Here is an 11,609-nt window from a genome sequence, read left to right as displayed (position 1 = left end):
TCGCGCGTTTGCAGCGGAAGGAGCCTGGCCCCTCCTCTTCCTGGGTGGAACCTGGGATTCAATCTGTGAGGCGGGAAGCCCAGTGGCAGGAAGCACACTCTCTCGCTTTGCTAAGAGTCTCTGTTTCCCCTTTTCTTCCATTTCACCCAATAAACCCTGCCCTCCTCTCGCTTCAAATTGTCTGTTAGCCTAATTTTTCGTGACCATGTGATAAGGAACCCTGTCCTTTAGCTGAGCTAAGGAAAAAGTCCCACAACACTATTATGCCATAAAATGTCTTTAATCTATAAAATTAGAATACAGCAAGTCCTTATTGAGTCATGAATTTCATTTATTTATTCAAAAAATATGTTTATAACTTGAATGAGTCAAAACATGGGTATATAAAAAAGAGGAATTTACATGTCTCTAGAATAAAAAGAAGAGATTGCAAGGGTAATATTTAGTGTCCTTTTGAAAGTACATTAGTGCCAGGCACTACATAAGTCTTCCTGAAGGTGGTAGTACAGGCAAAGCATGCACTCCAAGCTTTGGGAACAATTTTTAGAAAAAATTTTGAGGTCTTTATAAAAATTGTCAAGGAACTGTTAACATAATGACAGCAACATATACAAATGTCTGGAACACTATCATGTATTTTAAATCTATTTTTTGACACAGATCTATTGGGAAATATTATGTCAGCCTTTCAAGAAGTATATAATTTTGAGATTGAATAAAATCAGGCTGTCTCCATGTTTACTTGAATTAATGAGATGTTTGATGTTGTCCACCTTCTCCCTTGTTGTCCAAACCCTAGTGAGTGCCCTGACTTGAAAGCCAAGTTCTCTGTCTGTAACCGAAGAGAAAAGCTCATCACCCTGGTTAGACAAAGTTCACAGCAGCCACAGCCTTCTGAAATGCCACACTGCCTCCATCAGTGTTCCTTCTTGTGTTCTTTCTGTGAAGAGTGTGTTTGGAGTTACTACAGTTTTTGGTCATCAGTGAATGATGATATATCTTTAGAAAGTCTCTGTAAGGGTACCCAAGGCTCCCTGAAGACGTGTAAAGTCTCTGCACAAGTTTGAGCATTCTTAAGGAGCAAATTACTAGTATTTTGTATTTTTACATTTGTACAATGAGAAAACGTTCTATAGATTTGATATTCTTTCCTGGAAATACTTCCACAGGAAAACAGTATATGGAAAACCCATTTTTAAGGCAAGTTTATGTTTTTACATTAAACAACAATTGAAAATAAAATATTTCCATTGGAATATTGGGATCTTGACTTTAGTCCGTTTGTCAATTTAACAATTAATGATAGAGCTTAGCAATGACATATAGCTAACAGCAAAGTACTTGGGGCAGTACCCTCCTCTTCCCCTTTCTCTCATGCTAAAGAATAAAACAAGGTATTTCCCAAGTTAATGGTCCCAATTTGGGGCCAATTTTATTTTCAAATAGTTACAGAATCACAAGAAGTTGCCAAAATAATATAAAGAAGTCCCATGTGTATTTCACCCATTTTCACCTTCAAAGATAACACCTTACATAACTAATACAATATCAAGACCAAGAAAATGACGTTGGTACAAGTACAGTCTTCTTCAGATTTCACCAATGTTGACAGGTACTTGTGTGTATGTGCATATGAGTGTGATTCAGACAATTTTATTACATGTAGATGTGATAAGGGTACAGATCTGTTTCATTACCACAAAGATCCCTAATAGTTCTATTTTATAGTTATACGCATCCGTCTCCCTCCCAGAGACCATCTCTATCCTCTGGCAACAACTACTCCGTTCTCCATCTGTATAATTGTGTCATTTGGAGAATGTTATAGAAATAGAATAATACAGTATGTTACCTTCTGTTTATAACCTTTTTTTCACTCAGCATAATTGCCTTGAGATCCATCCAACTTGTTACATGTGTAATAATAGTTGATTCCTTTTTGTTGCTGAGTAGTATTCTATAGTATGGATGCAACACAGTTTGATCATTCATTCACCCATGGAAGGGCATCTGGGTTGTTTCTAATCTTTGGCTATTACAAATAAAGCTGCTATAAACATTTGCAAATACATTTTGGTGTCCATAAGTTTTCTTTTCTTTGGGTTGAATGCTCAGGAGTATCATTGCTGGGTTGTATGGTAAAATGTGATTAGATTTTTAAGAAATGGCCAAACTATTTTCAAGTGGTTGTACCATTTTGCATTCCCACCAGTAATGTATAAGGGATCCAATTTCTCTGCATCCTTGCCAGCATTTGGTGTTATCACTTCTTTTGTAAAAAATTTTAGTCATTTTGATTTCAACTGGATTGTTTTACTACTGAGTTGTTTTTGTTGTTGTTGTTGTTGTTGTTTGTTTTTTTTGTTTTTGTTTTTGTTTTTGTTTTTTTTGAGATGCAGTCTCGCTCTGTCGCCCAGGCTGGAGTGCAGTGGCACTATCTCGGTTCACTGCAAGCTCCGCCTCCCGGGTTCACGCCATTCTCCTGCCTCAGCCTCCCCAGTAGCTGTCTGGGACTACAGGCGCCTGCCACCACTTCGGCTAATTTTTTGTATTTTTAGTAGTAACGGGGTTTCACCATGTTAGCCAGGATGGTCTCGATCTCCTGACCTCGTGATCCACCCGCCTCGGCTTCCCAAAGAGCTGGGATTATAGGCATGAGCCACCGCGCCGGGCCTGCTACTGAGTTTTGAGAGTTCTTTATCACATATATGGTTTGGAAGTGGCTGACAAATATTTTCCTTAAATTTGTAGCTTGTATTTTCATCTTCTTATTACCATCTTTCATTGAGCAAAAGTTTTTAGTATCGAAGAAGCCAATTTATTTGTTTTCTTTTATATAATTATAATATTGGTGTCATGTCTAAGAATTCTTCACCTAGCCCGAGGTTCTGAAGATTTTCTCCCATGTTTTCTTCTAAACATTTTTACCATATACCATATCTCATGGACTAATGCTTTTACCCTAATTCATATCCCATATACTTAAGGTCTCATTAGAAACCAATGACACCCTCCAACAGATAATTAGATAAAGCTTAATAAAGCAACTATTTACAAAGGTGCAGGAAGACAAAAGAGAAACCAAGAAGGGTGAAGCACCCTAGGGGTAGCAAAGTGGGGCACTATTACCACTCCTAGGCCTGACTGGGCAGGAGGGAGAGGAGGTACCAGGGAGTTATAGCTGCAGAAGTCCTCACAGCAGGAGATGTGGCCTGCCTAGCAATACACTGGGGAGGAGCCAGGAGAATACAAAGCTAAACTTACCCTCTTCCTTCCTATCAGTTGGCACCAGAGAACACAACAGCTTGTTTACATACTTCAAACAAGATATGGTATCAAGAAAAGTTGGATTTTAAGAAAAGTACCAGAATCCCTACATTTACATTCTTAAAGTACAGATGTCAATAAAAAGAAAAAAAAAAGAGAGAGAGGAAAAGGGAAAATCAGAAATTCCAGTGTCAGCTTATCTGATCATACCAATGCTGCATTTGAAATAAAACATGTAAAATACAAGAAATGCTTACTCTAATAGCAAAGCAAGAATTTCTAGCCTTGCTGAAGCTACTAACTATCCACTGTTTTTCTTTCTTCCAAAGGCAAGCCATCCTGATCAGGGAGGTGTGGTGGCATTGCCTTCTCCAGCCTTCCAGGACTTTCTGGATTGTCAAGCAGTAATTAACTTGGTTGGGGGTGGGGGGTAGGCAGAGAAAGCTGGGAAGGAAAGAGAGCCAGTAGATGGCAGATGGTTGTCATTTAGGCATTTTTGTCCATGTGGAACAGGATCCTTGCCAAGGGCAGGCCTTCAGTTCCCAGGCTGGAGAGAAGGAGGGTGTTAGAAAACAAGCAGTGGCATAGTCCTAAAAACTAGGACTAATAGAGGAGAGCAAAATGGTGACCTGAGATCTCTGCAGAGTCTCAAGGTCATTTGGGAGCAAAGGATTCCAGATCCCAGACTTCAGGGCTGGCTGCAAGATTCTGTCTCCTGATTTGCATATGGACCTGCAAAACCCAGGGCTAGGCTGGTGACCACCATCTGAAGGGAAATCTGAGGCTGTTAACATATTTGATTAAGTTTAGTTTGGTCAGGAAAATGGGTGGCTTGAACATACATGATTCAGTGTGGCAGGTGAGGAAAGCAAAGATGGGGTGTTGGCCCAGAGCTTTAAAAGGTTACTATGGATGTGAATGTTTTGTTGTTGTTGTTGTTTTGGGGATGGAGTCTCACTCTGTTGGTGAGGCTGGAGTGCAGTGGCATGATCTCGGCTCACTGCAACCTCTGCCTCCTGGGTTCAAGCAGGAGAATCGCTTGAACCCAGGAGGCGGAGGTTTCAGTGAGCCAAGATTGCACCACTGCACTCCAGCCTGGGCAACAGAATGAGATTCCATCTCAAAAAAAAAAAAAAAAAAAGAGAGAGAGAGAGAGATTTAACCTGAAGACTTGGCTTTTGCCCAGATCATACATCTCTCACTGTGACTGAAGGGTGTGAGATTCACCAGCTGTGGACAGATGTGCTGGCATCAGGTTGCCATGTCAATACCCTCTCTGGGCATTCATCGTAGGGAACCATGGAGAAGCAAAACCTGCCTCAGCCTCCCGAGTAGCTGGGACTAGAGGCATGTGCCACCACGTCAGTCTAATTTTTGTATTTTTAGTAGAGACAGGGTTTCGTCATGTTGGCCAGACTGGTCTCAAACTCCTGACCTCAGGTGATCCACCCACCTTGGCCTCCCAAAGTGCTGGGATTACAGGCATGAGCAACCATGCCTGGGAATGTTTTTTATTCATTCAGTAAACAAATATTTATCAAGTTTGTTCAAAGAGCCAGGTCCTGTGTTGAGTCCATGGGACACAGCGTTAAGTAAGATTCAGTTCTCCTAACCTTAAAATGGAACTTAAAATTCAAATAGAAAATGCCATCAGGCCAGGCATGGTGGCTCACACCTGTAATACCAACACTTTGGGAGGCTGAGGTGGATGGATCACTTGAGGTCAGTAGTTTGAGACAATCCTGGCCAACATGGCAAAACTCTGTCTCTACTAAAAATACAAAAATTAGCCGGGACATGGTGGTATGTGCCTGTAATACCAGCTACTCCAGAGGCCAAGGCAGGAGAATTGCTTGAACCCAAGAGGCAGAGTGTAAGGTACATGGATGTGCTTTGGTCAAGGATAGGCCAGCACACATCAGGCCTCCATGACTCAGTGAGTCTGGTGCACAGGCGCACACCTCCGCTTGTTATAACCTGTCTGTGAAAGTTCATACTTGGCCCTAAGCCACTATTGTCTGTAAGAGGTATAACTGTCCTGCTGACGCTCTACAGGGGCTCTTGGCTTGGTTCCTGGGGCTCAGCTCAGCTCAACATGGCTTGACATGGCAGGCACGCTGGCACCCAGAGAAAGAGAGAGAGAGAGCCAAAGCTGTCCGTCTTGCAGACGGACAGAGGGGAGCCACAGCACAGTTTGTGCTAGTACCCAGAAAGAGAAAGAGTTAAGCCGCTGACCCTGAAGGCAAGGGAGAGCCCGCTGCAGCTGCAGGCATGGGGGTGACAGGAGCCTCAGAGCTGGAGCAAATAGCTGAGATAAAGGGGGACAGTGTGAGAGAGCTAATGTGAGTATGCTACTGATGAGAAAGCTGCTGAATAAAACTCCATTTCACCTGCCTACGGCCCCCCAAGTACTCTTTCTGCCCATCCATCCACTCCCCTCATACTTCAGCATGGGCTGAACCCAGACCCTGGCATTTGGACCTAACACAGAGGTTGCAGTGAGCCGAGATTGTGCCACTGTACTCCAGTCCAGGTGACAGAGAACTCTGTCTCAGGAAAAAAAAAAAAAAAAAAAAAAAATGCCATCAAAGAAAAAGAGAAAGGAAAGATAATAATCTCTAAAGAGTGATAAATGCTATGAAGAAAACAAAAGAGGGCAATTTGATAATAGCTGAAGTGAGAGATGAGAGAAATGGTACTCTAATTTCATAAGACCTCTCTGAGAAGGTGATATTAGAGTTTAGGCTTATTGACAGGATGGAGCCAGCCCCTCACAGAAAAATCTAGGAGAAATGCAAACAGCTGGAGCAAAGGACCTGCGACAAGAATGATTTTGGCCTATTTAAGTAACAGAAAGAAGGTGGTGAGGCCAGAAGAGAATGAGCCAGGAAGAAATCATATAAGATAAAATGAGAAAGGGAGGAGGCTGTCACCAGATTTTAGCCTAGAAGAACTGAAACTCCTAATTTGATTCAAACCTCAGCTGCAGCACTCAGCCTTAGGTGCTGACCAGGTGTAACTCACTGAACAACGCCATTGTTGCCTCTGACAATTACCGCCACCAAGCTGATGAATTTGCAGTTAAGAGGCTCCCTAAATCAACACCGTTATGCCTTATTACCTCCAAGCAAATCAGCATAAAGGGATAGAACAGACCACTAAAAATGAGCCAACAGTTTGCTAGGTGACTGTTCAATAAGATTAGTTAGCTCTTATGTGGATCAGCTTCCTGTATGTTCACCATTAGGAGCCTGTCCCATTTAATAATTCTGGGGGCTCTGCATAAAGTTTGCCTCCATCCTGACCATGTCGATTCAGAGCCAGGACAAAATAAGAATGCACTTTGAATGCTGCTCTTAAGAGAATTAACCAGGTTGGGTGCGGTGGCTCATGCCTGTAATCCCAGCACTCTGTGAGGCCAAAGCAGGTGGATCACTTGAGGTCAGGAGTTCGAGACCAGCCTGGCCAACATGGTGAAACCCCCATCTCTACTAAAAATACAAAAATTAGCCAGGCATGGTGGCAGGTGCCTGAAATGCCAGCTACTTGGGAGGCTGAAGCAGGAGAATCGCTTGAACCCAGGAGGTGGAGGTTGCAGTGAGCCAAGATTGCACCACTGCACTCCAGCCTGGGCAACAGAACGAGATTCCATCTCAAAAAAAAAAAAAAAAAAAAGAGATGAGAGAGAGATTTAACCTGAAGACTTGGCTTTTGCCCAGATCATACATCTCTCACTGTGACTGAAGGGTGTGAGACTCACCAGCTGTGGACAGATGTGCTGGCACCAGGTTGCCATGTCAATACCCTCTCTAGGCATTCATCGTAGGGAGCCATGGAGAAGCAGAACCACCTGACATGCCTCCTTCACTGTTCTCTAGTGGTGTTCCTTTGATCAGAGTTCCTGAGCACTGAAAAGAAGCAGAATATGAAGGAAGAAATATGTCTTCCTTGGCCACTTTCACTGCTTAAGGTAATCATTGGACTCACAATCATTTAATCATCATACAGAGCAGTTTCTTAAACACATACTCTTCTTTTGGCTAAAAAACTCAGAGAAATGGTCATGCCACATAGACAAACATGTCTCTTGGTGTTAGGATAAGAGTTTTTTTTCCCTGTGGATTATTTTAGCTGTAGGCTACTCATGAATTCCCCTCCATTCTGACCCAGAGCTCTCCTACTTTTGAATGAATAGTGAAGGTTTAACAATTACCTGTTCACTGTTGCCTCAGTCCCTCAAAAATAATTTTGTAGGATATTAAAATAACATAAGTATTTACAAATCGGTTTCTATGAAAGTGTTTTGACACTACTCTTTTTTTTTCTGGGAACAAATACTTTTTAATGGGTTTAAAGTTTTTTTGTTTGTTTTGTTTTGCTTTTACAAATGTACTGGAGAATCACGCAATGCTGCCAGCATTGGACACAACCCGGGGGCCACAAGTCTGCACACTCCTTTGCTACTGGTCCTGTAATGGCAGAACCTCTCATCTGGTCTTTATTGCTCACTATGACCACTGCATTATCTTCAAAAGAAAGAAACACGCCATCTTTTCTCTGGTATGACTTTCATTGTCAAACGACCACTGCTGGATGTACCTTTTTTCTGAGCTCTGGTTTGCCTTTCTTGACTGTAGACATCCCCATGTCACCCACACCAGCAGCGGGAAGTCTGTTCAGCCGTCCCTTGATCCCCTTCATGGAGATGATATACAGGTTTTTGGCTCCTGTGTTGTCAGCACAGTTGATCACAGCTCCTACCGGAAGACCCACAGAAATCCGGAAGTTCACACCAGAGGACCCACCACGTCCTCGCTTCCACATCTTGAACGCTGGAAAGAAGGGAAAAGGACATAGATTTTGACACTATTCTTAAACAAATTATAGGCAAATTTATCCTGTTTAAAAAAATAGAGTTCTCACCTCTACGATCAGCAACTCCACATATTCAGAACTTTAAATATCTTTGCCAATTTGTTAAAGTATAAGCACCAGAAACAGGCTCATGAGAAAAAAAGTATGTGGCCAGTAACGAGTCTAGTAATATTCTTTAAAAATTCAAAACTACGGTATTCTCTAGTACTGAATATTTGCAACATGTTCATGAAAAAAAGACTTATACAATCTAATATGATTAAAACACACTTCAAGATTAAAATGTTCATTTAAGTGGTTCATATTGCCTGACCTTCCTTCAGAAAGTCTAAGGCTTTTTATGGAAAAGCCCTTCTTAGAACTCCCTAAATTGAATAGTCACCGTTGAATAGCCATTTTCTACATTCCACTCAGTCAGGTTGGCCTGAGGTTTTCTGATGTCATCAGCATGTCCGGCAAAAACATGCCTCTTTGGATTGCTCCTTCCTACTCCGTGAACATGTAAAGTTAAAGCCACCCTTTCAATGGAGCTTCCTTCTCTGGGAAGGTTGGCCTGGTCCCTTTCCTCCCTAAGGGCAGGACCATCACCACCTGTGAAGAAAGATGGAAAGGGATAGGAGAGGGAAAAAGAAATTCCCTGCCCCAGGCTTACATAAGGAAGGGGAAAATTTCTCTTTTCTTAGCAATTCAGAGATCCTGACTGGCATCACCTCCCAGGACTCCAAAAGCTTCCTTTCTTGTTATAATCCTCTTAAGTTCTTTTTTTCCCATTCCCCCTGTGATTCTGTCAGTGTTTCCCACTCATTCTTACTGGGCTTGGCGCCCCTCCTCCACACTGCAAACCTCACTCAGAAACAGGGAAAGAGGCCTGGGGGCTTTCAAGTTTATGGCCCATTATAGGTGCATGCTGGGAGGTGTTGAGCAGGGCGGCGGAACTAATCAGTTATCTTAACACTGCGGACAGTAGGGCTAGCATTTGTGAATTACCAAATGTCACTGCTTATTTCAACTGTGGAAAAAAAAATCAGCTTTATGAATTACTGATCAGTGCTTTGAATCCCCCCCTCAAAAAATCTACAAAATCACCTACCAGAGCTAACCAATTAAAGAAAGAAAGAAAGCAAAAACTCAAAAGAAAATTCTTTGCTCAGTGAACAAAACTAAAGGCAAAGTAAATCAATGCTATTGCAGAAATTGTAAATGAAACAAAGAGACGTGCTTTATGTTCCAATGAGGCTCATATGAAACCGACACTAAGATTCCATACTCAGGGTTAATCACAAAACCATAGAATATGGATTAAGCTACTGTGAAAGGTAAAATACAAAGCAACAGAACAGAGAAATTTTAATCAGGAACAAAGATCGCCATAATCCCCAAATGGGTTTGTTTTTGAAAGAAGAGACATTTGTAGAGGACAAACATTCTTAAAACAATAGGAGTGGTGTGTAAAATTAACCCAAGTAAGATCTAGGCTAATGTTGGGGTGAATCAGGGTAGGTACTTTCCACAAGTCATGTGTTTTGCACAAGACTGACTCTAAGCATCTGTTCACTACGGTCTAATCTTTCTAAAATTAGAATGCAGTTCTTTGAAGGCAAGAATTTCTTCTTTATGCTTTATAGCTTCTTGTACCCAAGGATTATCTAATTTTAGAAAATTAGTCCACTCTCCTAATACTATTTTTTTTTTTTTTTTTTTTGAGGCAGAGTCTTGCTCTGTTGCCCAGGCTGGAGTGCAGTGACGTGATCTCAGCTCACTGCAACCTCCGCCTCCCAGGTTCACGCCATTCTCCCACCTCAGCCTCCAGAGTAGCTGGGACTACAGGCACTTGCCACCATGCCTGGCTAATTTTTTATGTTTTTAGTAGAGACGGGGTTTCACTGTGTTAGCCAGGAAGGTCTCGATCTCCTGACCTCATGATCTGCCCGCCTCCGCCTCCGAAAGTGCTGGGATTACAGGTGTGAGCCACCGCACCTGGCAATACTATCTTATTTTTTTTGGACATCCTTACAGTATTATTATTACTGTAAAGCTCCTCTTCTGCTCGTTTTTTTTCCTGAAGATTGGTAGAAAATTCCACATAAATAGTGCAAAAATAAAAATCATAGGCAACTATAAGAAATAATTATTGTTTGACAACAATCACACAAATTCAATGGTAATAACAGAGTATATTATGAGAAAAAATAAGGTTTTTTTTCTTTTCCTGAGAAGAGACAATATGTTTGCAGGTATCTTCTCACCGACCAAAGTAGGCACACCTCTGTGGGACAAACAAGCTCATTTTGTCAAGAGACTTGTTTATAGAATCATTGTAAAAAAAAAAAAAAAATTAGGATTATTTCTCTAAAGAATACCTCCAACATTTTCGAGAATCTTGGATGGAAAAGCCAGTACTACAATACTACAATAAACAAATGTAAATTTTAATGTAGCTTTTTCTTCTTCTTCTTCTTCATTTTTTTTTTTTTTTTTTTGAGACAGAGTCTCACTCTGTTGCCCAGGCTAGAGTGCAGTGGTGTGATCTCAGCTCACTGCAACTTCCACCACTTGGGTTCAAGCGATCCTTCTGCCTCAGCCTCCTGAGTAGCTGGGATTACAGGCATGCACCACCATGCCTGGCTAATTTTTGTATTTTTAGTAGAGACAAGGTTTTGCCATGTTAGCCAGTTTGGTCTCCAATTCCTGGCCTCAAGCAATCCACCCACCTCAGCCTCCCAAAGTGCTGGGATTACAGGCATGAGCCACAACTCCCGGGGTTAATGTAGCTTTTTCTATAAGAATAAGAATAAATTCTAAGAAATTAACATAACTTGTTGGAAACCAGTATGTTAGCAACATAGGAAATTTGGTAAGTTCCAGACAAGAAGCTAAAAATGTGTAACTATGTGGATCATGGTAATGAAAGCATGGGGTTTAACTATATTATTCATTTCTGTGACAAAGTCTGTTATAATTATCATCACATTTTAGTCAGCTTAGCAGTTCTTAGCAGTCAGCTTGAACTCTCTAGGATAGGCTGGAAAAGTAAACTGGAAAGTAAAGAACAGTGTCTTTGTAAGAAGGCCAACTCCTTGTTGAGCCAATATACATAATATCCTATAAAGAATGGACCGCTGACCGGGCGTGGTGGCTCACAACTCTAATCCCAGCACTTTGGGAGGCCGAGGTGGGCGGATCACCTGAGGTTGGGAGTTTGAGACCAGCCTGATCAACACGGAGAAACCCCGTCTCTACTAAAAATACAAAATCAGCTGGGTGTGGTGGCACATGCCTGTAATCCCAGCTACTCAGGAGGATGAGGCAGGAGAATTGCTTGAACCCAGGAGGCGGAGGTTGCGGTGAGCTGAGATTGTGCCATTGCACTCCAGCCTGGGCAACAAGGGCGAAATTCCGTCTCAAAAAAAAAAAAGAATGGACCGCTAACACTTAAGTGATAATAATACTGTAATAATAAAAATCTT

At 41.8% G+C, this 11,609-nt stretch overlaps 1 pseudogene; it reads right to left on the bottom strand.

The window, feature by feature from the left end:
• Positions 1-7,427: 7,427 nt before the first annotated feature.
• Positions 7,428-8,091, bottom strand: LOC100972087 (large ribosomal subunit protein uL14-like; annotated as a pseudogene).
• Positions 8,092-11,609: the final 3,518 nt, after the last annotated feature.

This window comes from Pan paniscus, chromosome 6, assembly GCF_029289425.2.
Source record: "Pan paniscus chromosome 6, NHGRI_mPanPan1-v2.0_pri, whole genome shotgun sequence".
Classification (NCBI taxonomy): domain Eukaryota; kingdom Metazoa; phylum Chordata; class Mammalia; order Primates; family Hominidae; genus Pan; species Pan paniscus.
The sequence above is the reverse complement of the archived record's forward strand: the minus strand, read 5'-3'. Positions and strand labels throughout refer to the sequence as shown.